Raw genomic sequence first — 24,280 nt, forward strand, 5'->3', positions numbered from 1 at the left:
GTCTGAACAGTGATATGGTTTCTCTCCTGTGTGAATGCGTTGGTGTATTTTGAGATTACTCTGTTGAGTAAAACTCTTCCCACAATCGGAGCAGTGATACGGTTTCTCTCCTGTGTGAATGCGCTGGTGTCTTTTGAGACTACTCTGTTCAGTAAAACTCTTCCCACAGTCTGAGCAGTGATACGGTTTCTCTCCTGTGTGAATGCGCTGGTGTTTTTTGATATCACTCTGTTTAGTAAAACTCTTGACAGAGTGCTGATGTTTCTCCATGTTGGGACTTGGCTCCATCTGTCTGTGAAATGTAGCAAACAATTTCTGCGTTTTCAGGAGATTCTTCTGGATGGCTTGTGCTTCACCTCTTTCAGCAGTTTAACACTGCTCTTTATTAAATATCCTGGTTGTTTATTCTGGAAAAACAAAGAAAAAAAATTGTGTATTAAAATAAAAGCAGGTCAATTAACCAAAAATAACTACCTACATTAGTTACACTATATGGAGAAAAATACTGGGACACCTTCATACTACAATAAAGGCTTCAGTACTTTTATCCCATTATAAATTCACAGACATTTTAATATGTAGTTGTATCTTGACTGTCAGCAGGCTGCAGCTGCAAAATGTATGTAGTAGAAACACTGCTGCTGTCCTGAGCACTGAATACAGTGTTATACTACTACTTTAGTATCACACTTTACACTATAATCCATACTACTAAAACTTGAAGCTCGGCTCCGCTCCGGTCCACACCTAGAACCTCCCGCTATGAAGCCGAGCGGAGCGCAGTGCGGCCGAACCGAGTTCCTCGATTAGGCTCGGCCCTGATGCAGAATTTTAGATTTTAGATGCAGAATGAGCACACCTGATGCTTCCACAAGTGATTAAACAGGAGAGATAGTTGAGGGAGGCAGGTCTAATTCAGTGGTTCGGCTTTCAAAGGTCTGATAAACTTCAGCTTGCTCCCAATTGTGCCGGAAAGTGGAGTTGACTAGCAACGGTAATGCATCTAATCTGTTCCACCACCTCAAGCAGTTTCACTACACACAATATCTTCCTTATTCTGGCTGAAGCACTTATGTAGTTTATGTTGTATCTAAATTATTTATAGTTGATATGGGTTTGTTTATTTGACGGTGATATCATGTTCCTTTTATATAAATGAAGGCTTTCTGCATTCTTTATCCTGGATGAGGCACTTTTGTTTTGACCTGTTAAATATGTTTACAAAAGGATAAGAAGCTCTGCCTCTGTTGTAATGTAAAGTTATTTATATTGGTAAAATGTAAATAGGTTATTGGTTTGTGTTTGACAGAGATGTCATGTTTTTATATTGCTACATGTAAATAAAGGTGAGCATTAATTCATTCTGACCATTTTTTTATTTCTAAAGTATTATACAGTTTTTTATGAGAGGAGGCTTTAAAGACAGTAATAGGTACAGATTTCCATTGCAGGGATTCCTAACAGTTTTTCTGAGGCCTTCCAAATATTTATATCGATATCGAAATTATATTGTATGGACCGAAATTAAGGAATGTATCGTGATATAAATTTTGGCCATATCGTCCAGCACTAGCTGTAAATATGTCATACTGCTCTAACAAAGTGTATCTCATTTTATCTTATAAATATCTTTGTAATTTTCTGACTTGCAGTATATCTCTACCCCTCACCTTTTATAATCAAATATTTAGTTTTTTAATACAATAATTTCAGTGACCGGAAGCAGAAAAAGCCTGTATTAAATGTATATGCTTGATGAAGAGTCTCGACCTACCCCTTCCTGTTTTTATGTTCTAGAAATTAGATAATATTACTTTTTTTATTCAGGTGTAGGACCATTTATGGGATAATTTATCTGCATACAATCACAGCTCCAGAAATGACATTAATCTGTTTTAATAAGGCAGTATGCCATAAAATATCATAAGAAATAATGTTGCCAATATTTTTGAACATCATGAACTATATTACCCTGAAATATGGAGCCATATCACCCACCCCTAATTATCACATTCAGGGTAGTACTTTCTTGCTGTTTTAAGCAAAAGAAAAATTCACACTGTTTTCATTTCCTATTATATATCTTCTAGAGACATTTTATATATGTATATGTCCAGTATAATTTATTTTACTTTAATCCTGCATATATGGAGTGCATTATTACCCAGCAAAAAGCTACACATCGGCCCTTCGTGGGCTAAGTGCGGGCACTGTGGGCAGGGGCTAGCCCATTAAAATTCCAAACAGGCCCAACATGGGTTTTCTGTGGGCAGCCTGTTCATTGGCTGGCCCACTCAAATCCTATAAAAGGCCGCTGTGGGCTAGCCTGAACTGGCCCAGTGCATTAATGCCCCTGTAGGCCCAGTGTGGGAATTATTTGGACAGCCAACACTTTGATGCGCCCACACAAATCCCAGGCAGGCCCACTGTGGGTCAGCCCACATTCAGCCTGCACCATTTCACACCCTGAAGGGCCAGTGTGGGATATATGTGGGCAAAGCACAGTTTAGCATGCCCACACAATTCCCATGCAGAGCCAGTGTGGGTCAGCCCAAATTCAGCCTGCGCCATTTCATACCCGGTATGGGTTATATGTCGGCAACCTGCACTTTGGCATGTGCACACAAATCTCATGCAGGGCCACTGTGGGTCAGCCCTAATTCAGCCTGCACCATTTACACACTGTATACATTGTGGGTTATATGTGGGCAGCACGCACACATATGTGAGCATGCCCACACAAATCCTATGCTAGGTTACTCTGGGTCAGCCCAAATTTACCATACAATATTTTACAATCTGAAAGTTTGTGTCATAACAAGTTCATATGAAGGGTATCTGAATATTTTTTATTGTTTTTGTCTGTGAGAGCTAGGTAGATTAGCTAGCTTAGTGGATAGGAGCAACACTGTGTGAAATGTAGTATCAGCTCTGAAAGATTTTCTAAACCAAAAGTGGAGAAAAATCAAGGTACCACAGCAGAGTTGTGCAGAGACCTTTGGAGGGGCACACACACACACACATAGTAACATCTCATATTTTTCAAGACATATACTGTATAGCTATACATTTTTATTCATAAAAATATTTTTATTTAATATTTTGGATAGCTACGAATTTGCTCCATGGTGCTGATTCATAATCTCACCTTTATTATTGGTAGTGCTGATAATAAATAAATAAAAATATTAAATTATAAATGTTTTTGTGCTTGACTATACACTTTGTGTAAGCCAGCAAGGTTATAAAAGTTACATATTTTTTTATTTTTGCATGTGATATTTAATTGTGAGGATCATGTAACCAACGAATCCACCCCCCTCCCCCTCCCCCCTCCCTGCACGTGCCTTTACCACAGAGCAACGATCAAGCTTAAAGGCAAAGTCAGTGAGTGACTTTGGTCTGTCAAAGTGACTGAAAGGTAAGTTATAATTTCTGTTCTACTATACGCTTTTCTATTTTTTGCTAAGATACTCTAATGTGGTGCTAATGCAGTTACCACTCTCAGGTTATTGTAGCATTATAAGGGTAGCTATGTTGAAGTTAGCATTGTGCTAAAAAATGTTAGCATTGTGCTAAGTTAGAATGAGAATTTACCTCACATTTAAATAACACGAGGGGCTCCCAAGTTGGCAGCTTATCTCGGCTCTTGGAGAAAGACTGCTGTTAAGTAAGTTAACTTTATATCCAAGTATGTCAACAATAACCAGCTAAGGGAACAATGGCTTGCTAAGGGAAATATTAAGGGAAATGGAAAATGGAAAGATATCCACTTAAGCTAAGGGAAAGATAGCCAGTTAAGCTAAGGGAAAGATAGCCAGTTAAGCTAAGGGAAAGATAGCCAGTTAAGCTAAGGGAAAGATAGCCAGTTAAGCTAAGGGAAAGATAGCCAGTTAAGCTAAGGGAAAGATAGCCAGTTAAGCTAAGGGAAAGATAGCCAGTTAAGCTAAGGGAAAGATAGCCAGTTAAGCTAAGGGAAAGATAGCCAGTTAAGCTAATGCAAAGATAGCCAGTTAAGCTAAGGGAAAGATATCATTTTAAAAAGTTTTGGTATTTTTGTGAACCTGATATCCTGATATCGGCCACCTCACATGTTTATAGAATGTAACTACCAGTCACACACAGTGACTGTAAAGGCTATTTATGTTTCACCATGAATAGCCTGAAGAAATTCAAATTCAAATAACTATCACTATATAAGAATCACTGTAATCAAATACAGTCTGCAAATTTCTCTAAAATTAAGCATTGTACATGAAAAGACACTAACAGATGTAGTATTTACCTGACTGCATTCTCATATGTCTATATTATCATTTTAAGAGGCCGTGAGAAGATCAATCATGCCACCACCAAAGGATGCAGAGATCGAGCAGGTTGCAAAGGTTTGGCTTTGGAATGCACGGGACCGTTCAGGTGGACGGAAGCATCGTCTCATGCAGTCTCTTCAAAAAAATAGTTAATTTATGATCTATGCTATATTAATGCATAAACAATATTCATTTTTGATATTATGATTATATCTGTTCTATTTATGTAAAGTACATCTATTTTCTCCTTCATTATTATTGCTGTGAGATAAAAACCTTAATGCAAAAACTAATGTTATATTCAATTAGAATTTTTTTTTTACTGGTTTGATTGGGATGACATTTTGGTTCCAAGTCTACAAGCAAGAGGAATAAAATTAATAATAGAGATCAGGGGTGGGTTTCCTGAAAGCTTCGTTACGCTAAGAACTTCGTTAACTCGTACTTAAGATTGATCGTTAATTAAAGAGTGTTTCCCAAACCCGTGCGTAACTAAAGTACTACTGTGGTGGAAAATAATGACAGGAAGAAAGAAATTTTCAGAGTCTCTGAGTCTTGATCAGAATGAGTAACAAGATTTATTGAGAAGACACACGTATGAATACAGAGTGATCTCCTCCCTTGGAAAAGTGCCACGCTCTCTTTTATACCTTTCAGATCCTCCCAACCCTTACTGTCTTACTTTCCCAATTATGGGCACAGTGCCACCATTGTGACACGTCAACTTCTTCTGACAGATGGTATGACATAATCCCTTAGTGAGCATATCAGGCTGGTTCTCAAAATACTGCAAGCAGAAAGGAAGATGACCCTGGCGCCAGAACTTGTAGACAGAACAGCTGTGACGTGCATTCCTTAACACACACACACACACATAGACACACACTGCTGGCGCCAGATAGAGAAAACTCTCACTCAGCATTTCAGAAATGCTCACTGAGGGTAGAATGTTCAGTTCAGTTTACAGTACACATTATCATCGCATAGAACAAAAAAGTAATATCATTAATAGTCTTTAATAGATTGTTTATGAATCATCACACGTCATTGATTATGAATCATTTCAATAAACACCTTCCATCACACTCCCCCCTTTGATTCTGAATCAATAATGAAATTTTCTTTTTACAGCTAATTTTCTTTATCTTCATTAAACAAACGGTCCAGCCCAAATGCAGTATCTAACTCTATTGTATCTACTGTAACTTGCAGGAACTGGCCTTTCTTCTGCATATGGCGGAACAAAACCTCAGTAAGGCAATTACATAACAGTGGTCCACAACACAGCAAAAAACCCAAAAACAAAAGAATAGGTAAAACCATAAAGAAAATAGTTCGTAAACCAGCTAAAGTAGAACCCCAGTCCCACAACCATGACTCAGCTCCTCGTTCTTCATTGTTCAGTTGGGCAGCCACAGTGCGCATCTGGTACAATACATCACTGATATTACCTCCTGGGGCATCATTAGGGGGAACATAGGTACAACAGTGCTTACCGATCATGCTACAAACCCCACCTTCTTTTGCTAAGAGGAGGTCAAGGGCCATACGATTTTGTGTAGTCATAAGTCTTAGGGCCGTAAGTTCAGATCGCACCCCTTCAAATCCCCAAATAGTCTGGTTTACAAATGTAGCTAGTCTGTAATGGACTCTGGTGAGGTCCCTGCGCAAAACCCCCACCCCCCACATTGGAAATAATATTTCAGCGAAGCGTGCACTCTCGCTGACCATTTTGTGTTCGTCAGGTACAGATAAATCTGTGTATGTGTCACGTCGAGTGCGGAGACGGGGATTCATAGAATAGAGAACAATGTGTGCACTTAACCGGACTAGAGCACATCGGCCTCGTTGTAGTGTAGGTAGATAAAACAGCAGTCTGTGACCACAATACCAATACCAGTCTGGTATCCAAATAGGCCTATGCATGTTGTCAGTGGTCACCCCCCCAAAGTCTCTTACTAGATTCACAGTGCTATTGCATTGATTAGGGTCTAAGCCTCTTTGCCAACTACTGGTTTGATTACCGGGCAGCCTGGTACAAGTCTCCCCCCCCCCCCTTCTAAATATATGCAATCATTTGGTGCTTCTGAGTCTGTGTCATTTTCCCTATCGAATCGTCTGAAACAGATTGGGAAAAGTCTGGTGCTGGTCATCCCAAACTGAATATCAGCATCTAGCTTCCCTCGATTCCCTTTGAGAAAAACATTAGCATCTGTATCAGCATTTTTAAGCCAGGTTTGATTAACTGTGTTATATGTGTCTGTATATAACTCAAAGACAAATGGATCGGCTGCAGCATGAGGTATTAGGGCACAAGCATAACAAGTATTATTTACACCTGATGTACGAGCTGTAAAATTGGCATATTGCCAGAAAATGTTCTTTCCTGGGTGTCTAAGATAACCTTTATCAGGACCATCGGAGCTGCTCCTTGTAGTCAGAAATAGTGTCCCCATGATGGCCAGCAGGCAGGCCAGCCCCAGTGTCATCATTGCCACTTTCTTGGGGTTGATCCCCTCCCTCATCTCCTAGTTCATATGCACTGGTCCCAGAACAGCAGAACAGCAGTGAAGCTTCTCTGCTACTCAGAGAAGTCTACATAACGCCTAAGAAGCCCCGGGAGTAATGACAAGTGTCCGCATACAGAGTATGAGAACAAGTGTTTCTTCATCTCAGCTGTGGACATGCTGGGGCCTATTGCACACCAGTCCCCACGCCGGACTCTCCCTGCCTCGTTATGCCCACCATGGATCTGAGAAGATTCATAAACAAAATGTTTACTACATTAACTTTCTCTTTTTTTCAGAATTACAACATAAAGTTATAAGTGTTAAAATCAAATCAGTTTTTTTTTTTCAACATTGTCATTGTTTTTGCTCTAGACTATAGAATACATAGTCTCAACATTTATTTATCAAATACCTTCTTATTTTCTTTTAACCTTTCACATTGTCTAATTTAATCTTCAACCATAATAATGTATATATTTTTATACATTAATTAGACATTTTCTTACACTAGATGCTGAGAAGCTGATCTACACCTTTGTTTTGATTAGAGTATTGTAATGCATTATTCTCTGGATTACAATTATTATTCTCTACAATTTACAAATTACATCTTGGTCAAAATGCTGCAGCTACAGTTCTAACTCTCACACATAAAAAAGAGAGAAGATTATTTAGATTGGATTTTAATATTCATTTAGTGTAAAAAGTGTAAAAATCTCTTAATGGCTTAGCAGCTAAGTATATCTCAGGACTCCTGACAGATCGACAATTCCAGCTCATTTGTTGAGAACATTTAGCGTTGCATTCTGTATTTATGCACCAAAGATTTGTAACTCTCTATCAGTTTATATCCATCAGGGATCACCCAGTTCTTCCTTTGAAGCACATCTAAAACTTATTTGTGCACTTCAGATTAATCTTAGTTTTATTTATTTTAAAATAGTTTGTTATGTGCCAAAATTCTTAATGCCAATCTGTAGACAAACAATCCTCAACTTTACACATACTCAGAAATGCTTAAAGCATTGTTCAGAATATTTAGTCTGATTAGTGCTGTTATTTGAGGGCGAACACACAAAGAGCATAAAACACCCCCTTTTTATTTTAGTTATTGAGTAGAGAGTTCAGTTCTTCCAAAACACTGATGAGTATGATGCAGTCAGTGCATTTCCTCTATATCCTTCGTAAACTTATTTTCCATCTGTTAACCTGAGTCTAAAAACATTTGGCTGATGTTAGAATTTTAATGTGTGTGGAGTTGTGTCCACAAGCTGTTGTAGGGGTGGTCCACCTAAGTTTAGACTAACTAGTTCCTATGACAGTGATTTTGAAGCTATGAGCTGCAGTGGTCCTGTTTGAAGTTATTGGCCTAATATTTATTTTCCTTGTTCAGTTCCAATATATATTTTTGCGAACTGTGCTACCTGTAAATTAATTGCAAAAATAAAAACATATTTAAGTTTCACTTGTTTGGCATAATTGCAAGACTGTTAGCTGGTGGTTTAGCAAGCTAGTTATTATTATATATATTGAATTAATTTACCATTAATATTAATGCACATATAAGAGAAAGATTTCTATATTACCCTATTTTTTTTAAGCTTTTGGAGCAAACAAAGCTCTTTTTGTAGTTGATAGTCTACATTGATGTATTAATAAGATTTTAAATGGTTGATTTTTATTTAAGCCAGCATGCTTGGTTACTTTAGCTAGTTACAACTACATCTGAGTTTATATGTATTAATTTTGTCAAAAGCCAGTAAACAACTTCCCTTACATAAGCCTTAATGGAGATGATTGTTATTAAAAATGTTTTATACAAATCATAGTCATTAGGCAACATAAATTACATAATGTAAATCTAAAAATAAAAAAAACTTTCCAGTGAAAATTGAGGGCCAATGTGTGATAGGCCTCTAATGTATTAATCTGCCCAGCAACCATGTTTGGCTACTGTTTACAATGAAATTAAAGATTTTTTTCCTGAACTAGATATTATTTTTAATTCATCAAAGTTTTTGATGAGAAACACTATTTAAAAGAGAAACAAAAAAAGCTAAAACCTCCCTTTTTTTCCCTTAAAAAGAAAGGTAAAATAGTCATAATTTGAGTCACCACCAGATTTAAAGTTTAACCAAACATTTTCTACATGAGGCATAAACATCAAAAAATTAAATAAAATCACTCCTTTTAATGGAAAAAAAGTAAACAGGCATAAAAAAAAAAAAATCTGGTCTCACGTCTCCGTTGCTGGCTCAGGCTGAGGGGTGGATCCACTGGGCTGATTGGCTGCTGGGGGTGGGTGGTGTTGATGGTTGAGCAGGTGCTGTCTGAAGCGGTCTCTGATCGCTCAGTTCTTCCAGATCTGAAACCAGTTTCCTGGACCAGTGCTGTAACATTTCAATCACAGCAGGTCCGGTGAAGACGCAGTCCAGCCATCGACCGACAGCTGGACCAAACACAGTCTCATCTGAGACTCTCCTCATGAAGTGCTCTGGTTCAGATGATGTTCACAGTACTGTTGCAGAGTACCCTGTCTCTGAGGGTCAAAACTCCTGTGATGAGCACCACCCCCGCCTTCTCAAACACCCAGAAAACAGCACTGAGCAACATTCAGTCAAAGAGAAAAATCCCTCCAAAAAAAAAAACCTTAAAAGAAAAAAAAATAATAATAAAAAAAGAAATCCTGAAAGGAATTCTAACATGGTTAAAAATTGTTTAGCCTCATGAAATAACTAAAACAAAAAATATTTCCAGCCAAACAATGCTTGATATTTCTAAACTGTATAAACATTAACATTATATTGTTGTGCTCTGATGGGGACTCAAAATATAGCCAAGAATATGCAAGCAAGTTCTTCGTTGCCAGAAATAGAAAACACATGGAAAGCAAAACAGAAAGCTCCATATTTTTTTTTTTTTTTTTAAAAAACATCTGATGTCTCCTTGTTTAAAAGTCAGAAAGAGAGACCCAATTCACTGCAGCTCGTAATAGATACAATATTAAGTTTGTCAAATTAAACCTTTCCAAAGAAAGTAAGGTCTTTTCTTACTGGTTTCTAAAATCTACTATCCTCATTAAGAGAATCAAAAGATCAGCATAGACTGAGATACATGAGAACCACTAGAGAAATTAGATATGTGTATTCTTTAAATCTCATTCAGCTGAGACTGAGCTGAAATCAGTCTCAATAAAAAAAAGAATAATAATAGAAAAGGCCTAAACCACATGAAGACAGAAGCTGTGTTCAGAATGGCTCACTCATTAACTCTTTCACTATGTAGCATTTTCTATTTACTAAACGAATTATGGAACAACCAAACAATAAACCATGTTTGTCCTGCTCTGAGGACGTCTGATACAACAGCACTGCATTGCATTATAGTATATTTTGAAATTTCTAAATTTTTGTGATGCATTAGGTTTTTCATAGTGAACTATATAGGGAACAGAATGTACTGCTGGGATTTTAAACAGTACTGCAAAAATGGTTTATACACTATATAGTGCACTATTTCTGGAATAGGGAGCGATTCTGACACAGCCACACACACATTATATTCATCATTAGATTAGCTTATAGAATATCAGAGTTAGACAAATGTTAGAAACATACACACTTACACACACACACAGACACACACACGCACACGCACACCAAATGTGATAGAAGATAGCAGAAAAGAGATGTTTTGTCTATCTCTCTCACTGCTTTATTCAACACACGCAGAAACACACACACACATTGTATCAAAAGCCTGGAATCCTCATCTCTTTTCTGTTTCAATCAGGGATGACTTTCACAATGTGGACATTTGTACATAACTCATCACTACTACTCAAACATGAAGCTGTCTCACATATTCACTAAACTGTCATCCTCAGAATTCTACAGCATTCTCCATAAAGATAATGAAACATGTTACATTGAACAGTTCCAGCATGGCTCAATATTCTGCCCTACTTTAATATATGTATATTGGGTTAATATGCTAATGATTCCAAACCTTTGAACAACACTACATAAACACACACACACACAGACATACACATATAGTCTTGGCTCATTTGATTGAAAAGAGCTGCGTCATGAATTTTTGGATTAAATTTCAATTCTTTAGTTACTTGGGATCCCATTTTGTTCTCTCATTCGATTTTAATGACTCAGAGTAATTTAGCCCCAATAATCACGTCTCACCTTCCTTCTTCTAACCCTGCTTAATACACAATCAGTACCCTGTACTATTATAGTATTATTTATGCACTCCTCCCCACGGTCCCGGGACCTATACTCTAATGACACGTCTATCAATAGAGGCCTCACGACCAGGCTAGTCTTCTCTTTACTTTAAAGATATATTTACATACATCAATAAAGGCCTCACGACCAGGCTAGTCTTGTACACCGTCATGTAACTATTCACTGTCCAGGGCGGAGTGCTGAAGGAAGGATGGAGGGGAGTAAATTAATTTAAGAACAATTGTTTACATTTAAAATTTCCTTAATGAGTAAATTAGTTAACCTGTCACTCACCACCAATGTTTGTCGATGAGGCCTGGATTTGCGAATGGGGGGGAGAGGCCGCACTTACCCCCGCGGTACTTGTCCTTTATTCTGTGGAATTTTCCCTTGCTTCTGGGGCCCAGCTGTTTTGCTGGAGAGCGTCCTCGGCAGGTGCTAGTCTCTCCCCCTCCGCCGCAAGACCATGCTCATCCTGTTCCGTGACGCCAAATTGTGGTGGAAAAATAATGACAGGAAGAAAGAAATATTCAGAGTCTCTGAGTCTTGATCAGAATGAGTAACAAGATTTATTGAGAAGCCACACGTAATGAATACAGAGTGAACTCCTGCCTTGCAAGAGGTGCCAAGCTCTCTTTATACCTTTTAGATCCTCCCATCCCTTACTTCCCAATTATGGGCACAGTGCCACCATTGTGACACGTCAACTTCTTCTGACATGTGATATGACATAATCCCTTAGTGAGCATATCAGGCTGGTTCTCAAAACATTGCAAGCAGAAAGGAAGATGACCCTGGCGCCAGAATTTGTAGAACAACTGTGACGTGCATTCCTTAACACATACACATAGCCAGATAGAGAAAACTCTTACTCAGCATTTCAAAAAAGCTCACTGAGGGTAGAATGGTCACAGTACACATTATCATCGCATAGAACAAAAAGTAATATCATTAATAGTCGTCATTGTTTATGAATCATCACACGTCATTGATTATGAATCATTTCAATAAACACCTTCCATCACACTACTAACTAAAGCTGAGGGAATTTCAAGACTTACCTATGCAGCTACTTCTTTAGATGTCCCTGACCAAATCGCTAAGACTATTGATAATACTTTATTTATCCTTATGTGGAAAAATAAATTCCATTACATTAAAAAAAAGTTATTATGAATACTTATGAATCTGGTGGCTTAAATGTTCTTAACTTCCCTACTCTTAACAACACTTTTGAAATAAACTGGATAAAACAATTTATCAAAAATCCAAATTAATTATGGAACTTTATACCTGCATATATCTTTTCTAAATTAGGAGGACTTAAATTTATTCTACTTTGTAATTTCAACATAGCTAAACTTCCTTTAAAATGATCTAACTTTATCTAACTTATTATTTTTCAGCTGGTGGTTCTCTGCAGGTATTTTGCTGGTAAATCAGTTATTTAACCCCCTCCCCACAATTCTTATGTAACTTATATGTATGTTGCTGTATGTTTGTATATTTTGCACTTGCTTGAATTGTTTCCGTGATTCTCAATAAAAAAAAAAAGAAAATCCAATGTTAAGATAGTCTTTTTGAACAACCAGCTTTACTTGATTCAATAATTATTATTTTACTGTTTTGTGAGTAATATCTAGCTATGTTGAATCATTTAACTGAGGGCTCTGTGGGAAGAGCATAAACTTGGCTAATCTGACAAAAAGAAAATCTAGCTATCTTCGGGCCTGTGTAAAATGTAATCACACAGCATAGCTAGCTACATGTTTAGTCACAAAATCAAAGTGTTATCCATCATCAGCAGTATTTAAACAGATTTACTGTTCATGGCATTCACAAAGCTTTATAGGGTACACCAGTTTATCCATTATTTACAGAATTTATCCTCAGCAGTAGTATTTAATGTGCATTAAGTGCAGTACAAAAATGTTCAACCATGTTAAACTTTGGAAGTATAGGTCTGACTGTGGAACATCATCTAAGTGCTTTTTTTAAATGTCAAATGAGCATTGATGTGCCTTTTGGTTTTTAGTGTTTTGGGTGGAGGAGTCAGAAAGAGGTGGAGCCAGGATTAAGTTGAACCAGGCGGTGGAGCCAGTAGAGCCATGATGAAGAACAAAATTTAGGTGGAGCAAGGATTGGGGCCAGGACAAGATGGTGCAGTGGTTAGGTGGAGCAAGACTTAGGTGGAGCCTTACTACTCCATTCACTGATTTATACATCATCAGTAGTATTTAAACAGATTTGCTACAATTATATACACCTTAGCAACCACCTGGAATACCTTAGCAACTTCCTAACAACAGCTTAGCAACCACTTTAGAAATTATAGCAACTGCCTCACAACCAGTTAGCAACCACCTGGAAAACATTAGCAACTGCCTAGCAACCACTTATCAACACATTCCTATATCAGACAGCATTCCGCCATGTTTTTGAAACATGTTTTTTGGAACTTTTTAGAATTTAACATTTAAATGTATCATAACAGCATAGCAACCACTCTTTACACTCTTCAGACAGAAACAGCTTAGCAACCATTTTAACTTTTCAACCTCATCAGCGTACTTTTCCAAGCCAACTTAAAGTTCCTTCACGAACTTTGCCTTTTCTAGTTCGAATTACAGTTTTAATGTGATTTTCAAAATGGTAATTGCAATTTTTCAAATCTTACATACAGACATTTTTTTATCTAAAATATGCAAAAACGCTGCTCAATTCTTAAGCGTTGATCAGTCTTATACTGGTTACTGGCGCCTCCCACAGTCAGAAACTCGCGTTCTGGATTATAATCCACTGTCCAAGTTTCTCCGCGGCTATGTTTACACATGGTCAGAGCGTGATATAAACGTACAAGCTTGTAAACAATGTTTTGAATCACTGATCACAGACTTCTGAATAGATGAAGTCGATTCTACACTCAACCTAAAGCAGCTGAACACCACACAGATCACATGATAATTTACTATATCAGCGGAGTTTAAATGTTCTAAATTACTGACTTACACACACACACACACACACACACGCAAACACACACACAAACACACACACAAACACACACACAAACACACACACATACACTTTTTTATAAAGTAAAATAATTTACTTTACTAAAAAGCAAAGAAAGCATGCCTGTATTTTTCTTTTTGTTTCTTCAGTAAACAGGTGTTATATGGTAAAGACACTAGCATGTCTGCTACTGTAAGCTGATTGGTTACTGAGCTAATGCTGGAATTGCATCTAGCTTTAAAATGCTTGTAACTGGAGTTTAAAATCATAAAATATATGTCTGCTGTGCTGAAACATTTGATATAGTTCTGTGTTGAGAACATAAGTACATATAAAATATTCAGACATTTATAAACAGATCTTAATCAGTTGCTTCATATGCACCCATTCATTTTAGCAGTAGGGACTTACTGCAAGTAGGTATTCTCATCTGTAGAGATTCTGTGGCATGGCATTGCTAGTTCTCGTGTGTTTAGTTCTGGCATGTTCTTGTGATAAACGTGTTTTAGGAAAGCAGCCAGGTAAGTCTGCGATTTCCCGTGGTGAAAAATAGTGTAATATGTGACTGTGTTGCTAATCAGTCGTGTAGTGTGAAAGTCTAGCCAACTGAACAACTCATAGTTACACATAACTACAACTCACAATTAAAACGTGACGATATTTATAAAACGACTCGCGGGAAGAAAAATCAGTTTAGTGTGGACTTTTTAAGAGGGATCTGGCAACCCAGTAGTGATACAGCGAGTGTGGTCGCTGAGCAGTGAGAGCAGCTCTCAGCAGAAGATGAAAATTCGGACATTTGTATACAACAGAGGTCACTAATGGGCGGACCCCGGTCTGGGTCCGGACCCAAACTCACCCGAACCTACTGAGAAGGATTTAAAGTGGACATGAAACATTTAAAGTATTAAGTTTAATTCACAAGATGTATTTCCACTCTAACAAATTTGATAAGTTTAAAAGTTGTCAGTGAAGCGGAATTAAAATAATAAGCAATCTAAATGTCATTTTTTTAAGTAAGGGCAGCGCCATGTTGTCCCAGCGCTGAAAGTGACGTCACAAGGTTGGTTCTCGAATGCCTCACTACTATAATCTATGAGTCTACCGTAAATTAATTCCTCAATAGATAATAAAATCCAAACCAAAACTCAATGCAGAGCGGAGGGGGACTTTTGTATTGCCCCTGGGTGTAGTAATACTGGGAGTAGTGAATTTTAATAGGATGAGGAATGAGAAATATTTACTTTCACTTTCATACCTGGCCTCTGACAGCTGTTCTTCAGCGGGGCTCGCAGAATCCTCCGGTTAGCTGCAATGCTAGGGGTTAGTGGCGAGCACTTTCTAGACCAGGACTATATGAAGGAGAGGGGTTTGAGTCAGGAGCATTAGCGCCGGATAAATAATCTGCAGTCCGAGGCTTTTTTCCTCCGTTTTTATTCTTCCTCTGATCAGCTGGGATGTACAGATCACCCGACTGAGGGTAACGTTACTATGAGAGCAGCAGCTGTAGCCGCACGGAACCAGCCCAACACCGCGCTCACCCAGCAGAGCAGCGAGAGGTACCGTTACCGAAAGTCTAGATAAAATGACAATTTAAAGATAACATAGCTAGCGTTAGCTACTTTTCTATCTATCTTACCATAGCTAGGCAACGCTAGTTAACTAGCTAACGCTAACTAGATGAAGCTAAGTACCCAGTAAGCTTTCTAACTTCTAAACTGAACGGTTTATCAACCAAACAACGCCCGGGTGTATCAATATCCACTTAAATCATGTCCGTTTTATTCAGTCTTAATGAACTCTGGACTTTACATGTTAAATAGCTAAATGTATATAAACTAGCTGGTTAACTGGATGGCAGTACCTGCTGTGGACGCGCTGCAGGGTTTCAGCACGGCTCCACGTAGAGAGAGAACAGACACCTCCAAAAACCTCTCTCTCTCAGAAAAGCATCTGAAAAGTACTGCTCAGGTTTCTGCAGGAAAGATCTCTGAGTAAATGCTCCATGTTAGCCTAGTTCAGCTTTGTCTTCATCCATAATCTCCAAAAACAACAAGCTCTTTTACGCTAGCTCTGTAACTGGGCTCTTAACCCCTTGTAACAGTGGCCAAAAAAGGGAAATTTCCCCATGTTTTGAGGGTCCCTCTATTCAGCTTTGAATATTTTTTTAACTTTACACTGTACCCTGGTGATCAATGGCTCATATGAAAGTAGATACTTAGGGTCCAAAAATGGACCCATTGGTTTTCAGTATTTGGTAAATTAAATAACCTATTATTGATGATACATTTTGACAATTTTTCAAAAAAAATTTAAATCGCCTATTGTTTTCACATACAAATCATCATATCTTTAAATAACATGATGGTATCAAACTAATTCTGCTTATACAGGTGCACTAACTACTTGTCCATGAGCAGCCAAAATTTTATTTATCTACCTATAAATGGTGTCCAAATGGCACAAAGTTCCCCAATGGCAAAAAACTTCTGTATACAGTCACAAATCTCTGTAAATGACTCAAAAGTAAAAAGAAAACTAATATATATACATAATATCATGTATATATACATAAATATATTTATACATAATATACATATATATATATATATATATATATATATATATATATATATATATATATATATATATATATATATATATATATATATATATATATACACATACATACATATGGCCGAATCAATAGTGTTACACTGATGAGTTAATGTACAATTGCTCCCCAGAATCACTCAAACAGCTCCAGCAAAACTTCTGATAAGTGTAAAGTTTTGTTCGTTGAACGCTCCACGAAGCGCTTTGCTTCCAAATAACAGTGAACGCACCTCAAAACACACACCGTCTTCATCCGCTCTCACTCTGAGTCAGGAACCTCCTTATTTACTGCTGATTCGCCTAAACTCGCTGATTGACAGCCTTCCAGACCAATGATATACCGCCTAGAACCGCTGCGTAAAGGCGGAGCTAAGCCGTATGAACAGAGCAGAGGCGGAGACTGGAGCGCATACGCACGGCTGTATCTCTGGCTCTGATTGGTCTATTTTGACACACAATGGCTCGTTTGAAAGCTGAAAGTGTCTACAATTGGACGAAATGGCTGTCAGTCAAAGTCAATGGAGCTTTTCGAATTTCCCGCTGTGTTTTTTTCGACGCTGAATAAATTACGAGCCCTTTTCTTCGTAAAAGTCCACACGCTCTGAGTCTGATTAAAAAAAAACAAAGCGCACTGGATTATAATACTCTGATGGATTTTGAAGAGGACATCTGTGGCTAAATGGAAAGCTGTATACTACTTTTATTTCTCAACCCTGATGGATTAAATTTCGATGGGGAAGTTCAGGATTTAAATGCTCCAGTGAAAAATAGCGTTTTTTTCATCTTGGGTGAGTAAGCTGTTTAACATGTATAAAGCGGTTTTATTCGAGTTTAAACTGTATTTTGTAGTTGCTGTAGGTGTTTATGATTTTTTAAGGTGATAAAAGTTAAAGTTAAAGGGGACATGAAACACTTCAAGTATTTAGTATAATTCACAAGATGTATTTTCACTCTAACAAATTTTAGAAGTTTAACAGTTGTCAGTGAAGCGGAATTAAAATAATAAGCAATCTAAATGTCATTTTTTTAAGTAAGGGCAGCGCCATCTTGTCCCAGCGCTGAAAGTGACGTCACGAGGTTGGTTCTCGAACGCCTCACTACTATAATCTATGAGAAAACCGTAATTTAGATCCTCAATAGATAATAAAATCCAAACCAAAACTCAATGCAGAGCGAGGGAGCACTTTTGTATTGTCCCTGTGTGTAGTAATACTGGGAGTCGTGAAATTTAATAGGGTGAGGAATGAGAAATATTCACTTTCATACCTTCAGCGGAGGCTCGCAGCGCTGAAAGAATCCTCCCGTTAGCTGTAATGCTAGGGGTTAGTGACGAGCACTTTCTAGACCAGGACTATGTGAAGGAGAGGGGTTTGAGTCAGGAGCATTAGCGCCGGATAAATAAGCTGCAGTCCGAGGCTTTTTTCCTCCGGTTTTTTTATTTTTGCTCTGATCAGCTGAGATGTACAGACCGTCCGAATGGGTAACGTTACTATGAGAGCGGCAGCTGTACGAGCCGAACGGAACGAGAACAACGCGCTCACCCAGCAGAACAGCGAGAGGTACCGTTACCGAAAGTCTAGATAAAATGACAATTTAAAGAGAACATAGCTAGCGTTAGCTACTTAGCTAGCTATCTTATTATAGCTTATTATAGCTAGCTATCTTATTATAGCTAGCCAACGCTAGCTTACTAGCTAACACTAACTAGATGAAACTAAGTACCCAGTAAGCTTTCTAACTTCTAAACTGAACGGTTTATCAACCAAACAGCACCTGAGTGTTTCAATATCCACTTAAATCATGTTCGTTTCAGTCAGTCTTAATAGACTCTGGACTTTACATGTTAAATAGCTAAATGTATATAAAATAGCTGGTTAACTGAATGGTAGTACCTGCTGTGGACGCGCTGCAGGGTTTCTGCACGGCTCCACGTAGAGAGAGAATAAACACTCCCAAAACGTCTCTCTCTCAGAAAAGCATCTGAAAAGTCCTGCTCAGGTTTATAGAGGAAAGATCTCTGAGTAAATGCTCCATGTTAGCCCAGTTCAGCTTCGTCTTCATCCATAATCTCCACAAACAACAAGCTCTTTTACGCTAGCTCTGTAACTGGGCTCTTAAACCAACCAACCTCGTGACGTCACCAGTGCTGCACGGGCAACATGGCGGCGCCCTAGCTCAAACGTAACAAACATAAATATATTATAATTTAGTGTAAACATTTTATATAAAAAAATGTGGGCCCACTCTAAAGAATACACTCATAAAGAACAGAATTATAGATTAAATGAACAGAACTAAACGGTGCAGGTCTGGTTCGGAGCTTAATGTCCGCTTTACTCTAACGAGCAGAAATAAGAGTTTCAGATTTACCTCAGATTCAGGGAATATGAGCGGGAGCAGAGCGCGGGGTCCTGCAGCACGGAGCGTTTTCCCTCAGAGGAACTCTGATCCACGCGGGGACTCAGAGCGCTCTCTGGTTAGCAGTGTTAGCGGTCCTGGTGTTCAGTGGAGGCGGAGAGAGCGCGAGTCAGTCCGGGGAACAGTCTGTCGGAGCGGCGCTGCAGCGGAGAGTTCACGGCTAGCGCAGAGCAGCTAATACACGAGGCTAAACACAGCTAGCCGAGCTGGCTAAGCTAACAGTGCTAACAGAACTTTACTTATAGAGAGATTATCCCAGCTTTATCCACCAGCACACTCTCAGTATGGACTTCAGTGTCCTTAAAATTACCGGTTAGTTTAATTAATACTGATTATTAGTGAATTTAGTTCAGCCTGTGAGGAACTTTTTCCTCCTCGCCTCTCCCGCGCTGCTACTCCCGCATCTCCGCTGTTCTCTCTCGTCCCGTGGGCGGGCCCGTTCCAATCTGGTACTCCACCCTCACCTGTACACTTCTCCCCTCAGTAGATCCCTTAATCACTTTTAAGTGACCTTCTTGCATTAACACAGAAAATAAATGAAATATGTACTCTGTACTGCTTTTCTTTTCTTTTTAAACTATTTACACCAATACAATGACTATTTTGAACAATAATAATAGTCATTAAAACAGCAAATGCTACATTTGTACATTTAGCTAGGCTAGCTACCAATAATAATAGTCAGTAAAACATGAAATGCTTTGTTTATACATTTGGTCTGTAAAATAGCAAATGCTGTGTTTGGATATTTAACTAGACTAGCTACAAATAATAATGGTCGGTAAAACAGGAAATACTTTATTAGGACATTTACCTACACTAGGTACCAATAACTATGGTCAATAACTCAAATGTAGAATTTGGTAATTAAGTGTAGTTGGTGAATGACTGCTCTTCAAAAAAACAAAATAATACAACCCACAAGCACTCACAATAAAGAACTTTATAAACATATGAATACAAGTTAAACACATGTTACTCTACCTTTGGAAGTAATTGTATATTTTTTAAGCCTGAACCATTAAATGGAATGAATTTCAATCTTAAATTGACTATTATGTTTCACTTCAACAAAAATCCATTTCACACTGGATTTCTCCGTTAGGCGCCTTTGAGTATTTAACAAGTAATAACAGAAGACAATCTCAGGCCTATAGGTTTCATGTCAAACTTATGTTGAGAAAACACAATGAGATTGCAGATCTGCAATCTAAAAGTAGTTTAATAAAAGAGGTGAAACAATAAAAAGATAATAGTTTGTAGAGGATAAAAACAATTAAGAAACTAAATGATTTGGACATTCTTAATAAATTTGGAGATTAAAAAACCTTCAGCAACATATAATATTCAATAAGAAAAAGACAAGAGAGTATAAAACTTGAGTAATACAACACAACCAAATATGCTTCTATGGTAACAGATTTTTAACCAGAACGACTGAACCATAGACCAACAAGAACAGCAGCAGAGGGAATGAATGAGCCTGCAACCTTACTGCACTAGACAAGTCTGGAGGGGGTTGATTTCAGTATGGGAACTACAGCTGGAGCGTTTTATTTAACCTCTGTAAAGGATTTTGTTGGCCTCTCTGCGGGGTCTGGATGCTCCTCCGGTCCACACAGCAGTACCTGGCACAGTGTCGTCTCTTTGTGGATCTGGGTCTCACTTTTGGGAGCACTCTCTCTGGAATTCCTCAGGTGGTGTTTTCACTTCTTCTTTCATACAGATGGGCCTAGTGGTTAATAGCATTAAGCTAAGCTATGCTAAGGGGAACTGAGGACGGCTTCCACAGAGTGAAAACAGAGATACTAGAAATTAATAGAAATAATCAAATCTGCATATACTAGTAAATAAATTAAAAGCATTCAAATCATAAGCAAATCATAAGAATATTTGGTCCTAAACATTTAGTTGCAAGCTAATAATCCTCCTCTACTCCTAACAACTATGACATCTAAATTTTACAGACTAAGTTTTTTCCCTTCTTCAGAACTGAACTACTACAGTAACTACCCTAAGCACTGAGCTGTGTCTCACAAAGAATGTCCTGGAACATCTAACATACGAGAAAACATAACATGGAATTCAATAAACATCATCTCTGGATAAGATTCATTTTGCAGAACCTGTAAAACCCATTGTTAAATTCAGTTTTCTGGTGGAACGTGTCCCAAGTGATTAAGTTAAACATTTGTGTAAGATAAGGTGTTCCGTCTGAAAGGATTACGATTCGCACTTTTAATTGAAACAGATTTGGGATAGTTTTCTATCATTTGTGAATGCGCTGGTGTTTTTTGAGATTACTCTTTGTAGTAAAACTCTTCCCACAGTCTGAACAGTAATACGGTTTCTCTCCTTTGTGAATGCGCTGGTGATTTTGAAGAACACTCTTTTGATTAAAACTTTTCCCACAGTCTGAGCAGTGATTCGGTTTCTCTCCTGTGTGCATCCGCTGTTGGTTTTTGAGATTACTCTTTTTAGTAAAACTCCTCCCACAGTCTGAGCAATGATATGGTTTCTCTCCTGTGTGAATGTGCTGGTGTCGTTGGAGATGACTCTGTCGATTAAAACTCCCCCCACAGTCTGAGCAGTGATACGGTTTCTCTCCTGTGTGAATGCGCTGGTGTTTTTTGAGATGACTCTGTTGATTAAAACTCTTTCCACAGTCTGAGCAGTGATACGGTTTCTCTCCTGTGTGAATGCGCTGGTGTATTTTGAGATCACTCTGTCTAGTAAAACTCTTTCCACAGTCTGAGCAGTAATATCGTTTATCTCCTGTGTGAATGCGCTGGTGGTTTTTGAGAGTACTCTGTTTAGTAAAACTCTTGGCAGAGTGCTGATGTTTCTCCATGTTGGGACTTGGCTTCATTTGTCTGTTAAATGTATCAAACTGTTTCTGTGTGTTCTGGAGATTCTTCTGGACGGCTTTTGCTTCACCTCTTTCAGCAGTTTAACATTGCTCTTTGTCGTTCCTGGTTGTTGGTGATGAATTTCAGGAGAATATTTTCATTTCTGGAAAAAACAAAGAAAAATGCCATTAAATATTAAAATAAAAGCAGGTCAATTAACTGAAGAGAACTGCCTAAATCAGTTACACTATACTGATAAAACTACTGGGACATCTTCATTTACCATAAAAGCTTCTGTACTTTTATCCCAGTCGAAGTCCATAGTGTAAGGGGGTGTTGGTGGTCCTCCTGCCACTGGAAGAAGGCCACCTTTTGTCACTCACAATAATCAGTCTGACATCTGTTTACTGCCTTTATAAGGACTGCCCACTGTTTAGACAGACAATCTTGATTCTGTTTTGGTCTTACTGGAAGCTGAGAACTTAAAGAAAGAAAGAGAGTGATGTTACCCTTTAATCTGAAGCTTTGAGGCGTGTGCCGATAAAACGACATTGGTTTGTATCACTCTGCTGATAGATTCATTCTACATTGATCACGTGACCAATGATGTCCAAAGCTTTTTCCTTCACACCAATTTATAAAACATTCCTGATTTTTTTAACTCCTGATAACATTATTCTCTTGTCCTGACTCTTTCCTATTTTTATGTTCTAGAAATTAGATAATATTACTTTTTTCCAGACGAGGGACCGAAAGACATAAATCCTTGGGTTTTACAGATTGAGTGGGTCGATGACGAGGCAGAGAGCTCAGGACAAGATTGGCTAACATTCTCTCTCACAAGGAAACCCGGGTGCTTTTTAATTATTTTATTATAATAAATGTTCTTTTATTCAAAGTACAGTATCAGTGGAGACTTATTTTATGCATCTACATACCATCACAGCTCCAGAAATTACATTTTAATTAGGGGTGTGACGAAACACTAATGTCACAAGACGGGACACGATAATGGGTTCACGAGACGAGATTAAAAAATACAATTTTAAAGAAAACTTCAAAAATTACAAATGTTTTTTGTTTTATTTGAAAAAATCATATAACGCAATCTTAACAGACTGGTTTCTCTCACATTGATTCTATAAGAAATAGAAATAAGAATAAAAATAAAACTTATATAGTGCAAACCACAACCAGTCATATTAAGACTATGGTTTGTGTTTTTTTTCCCCTAAATATCTTGTAATTTAACTATGCATAACCATAACCAGTCATATTATCATAGTGCAAACAGAGACAGAACATGTTTTTAAATACAGTACAGAGCTAAGGGATTATTAGTACAACTGCGTATGAAACAGTCACCTGTAGGATTTATTTACAGTATTTATATATGGTTTGTGTCTTGTTGGTCACTCTGTTACCATTTATTGTTTCCACTGGAGCCAAAATGCAGCCAAACATACAACTTAAAAGTAGCAGAAGCATCTTCTATGCAACTGCCTGTATATTCCTCTTCTGTTAAGAGCTGCTCTCACAGCTCAGCCACCACACTCGTTGCTATCACTACTGTGTTGCCAGATCCCTCTTAAAAAGTCCACCCTAAACTGTTTTTTTTCCCTCACAAGATCTCATGCCTCGGGATTTCGTCACACCCCTAATTTTGTAACCCCTAAATTTGTATCTTTAAAATAAAATATAAAAAGAAACGCAAATGGATGGATGTCGGACAATGCAGCGTCTTTTTATGTCTGAAGTGCAAGAAATGCTGATTTGATGCCTTGGCTGGCCACATTATCTTACTAAGAAGGAAGTGCAGGAAAGTTTGTATCCAAATTAAAAGAATAAAATATGTCCAGACTTGGTGACAGTACAAAAACATTGGTAACATTAGCCAGCTAGATAACATTAGATACTTGGTTAAAAAAGCTCTGGAAACACTGGCTAGCTAGATAACATTAGATACTTGGTTAAATAAGCACTAAGAACATTGGCTAGCTAGATAACATTAGATACTTGATTAAAAAAGCACTGACAACGTTAGCTAGCCAGGAAATGTTAACTACCGGTTAATAACGCCGGTAACATTAGCTAGCTGGCTAACATAAGTACTTTGGTCCCCTATTATGGGCCAGTTCTGCCAATTAAATAGTTCTCTTTTTCTCTTTGCCAGACGCGTTAAGGAAACACATCAGCTCCCACTGTAGATGAACACTTAAACACTATTCCCACATTTAAAAAAATCACATCATAAAACACTTTACAATTGCTAACACTTTTTAAAATCTCTGCATAAAAAGCTGTGTGGAGCAAGCACAGCA

General features: G+C 38.0%; 4 protein-coding genes across 8 annotated transcripts in view; 2 read left to right on the top strand and 2 right to left on the bottom strand.

The window, feature by feature from the left end:
- Nucleotides 1-24,280, bottom strand: part of LOC111188756 (zinc finger protein 665-like) — a 427,711-nt gene that overhangs the window by 323,317 nt on the left and 80,114 nt on the right. The gene's annotated exons all lie outside the window — the stretch shown is intronic.
- LOC111190406 (zinc finger protein 484-like) overlaps nt 1-24,280 on the top strand; it is a 263,398-nt gene that overhangs the window by 173,094 nt on the left and 66,024 nt on the right. The gene's annotated exons all lie outside the window — the stretch shown is intronic.
- LOC125801409 (zinc finger protein 239-like) overlaps nt 1-24,280 on the top strand; it is a 285,147-nt gene that overhangs the window by 96,574 nt on the left and 164,293 nt on the right. The gene's annotated exons all lie outside the window — the stretch shown is intronic.
- The window catches only part of LOC125801366 (zinc finger protein 501-like), an 84,430-nt gene continuing 80,042 nt past the window's right edge, over nt 19,893-24,280 (bottom strand). Inside the window, exon 2 of the mRNA XM_049477978.1 lies at nt 19,893-20,738. The gene's annotated coding sequence lies outside the window, so the exon portion shown is untranslated. The remainder of the gene's footprint in view (nt 20,739-24,280) is intronic.

This window comes from Astyanax mexicanus, chromosome 4 (genome assembly GCF_023375975.1).
Source record: "Astyanax mexicanus isolate ESR-SI-001 chromosome 4, AstMex3_surface, whole genome shotgun sequence".
NCBI classification, from domain to species: domain Eukaryota; kingdom Metazoa; phylum Chordata; class Actinopteri; order Characiformes; family Acestrorhamphidae; genus Astyanax; species Astyanax mexicanus.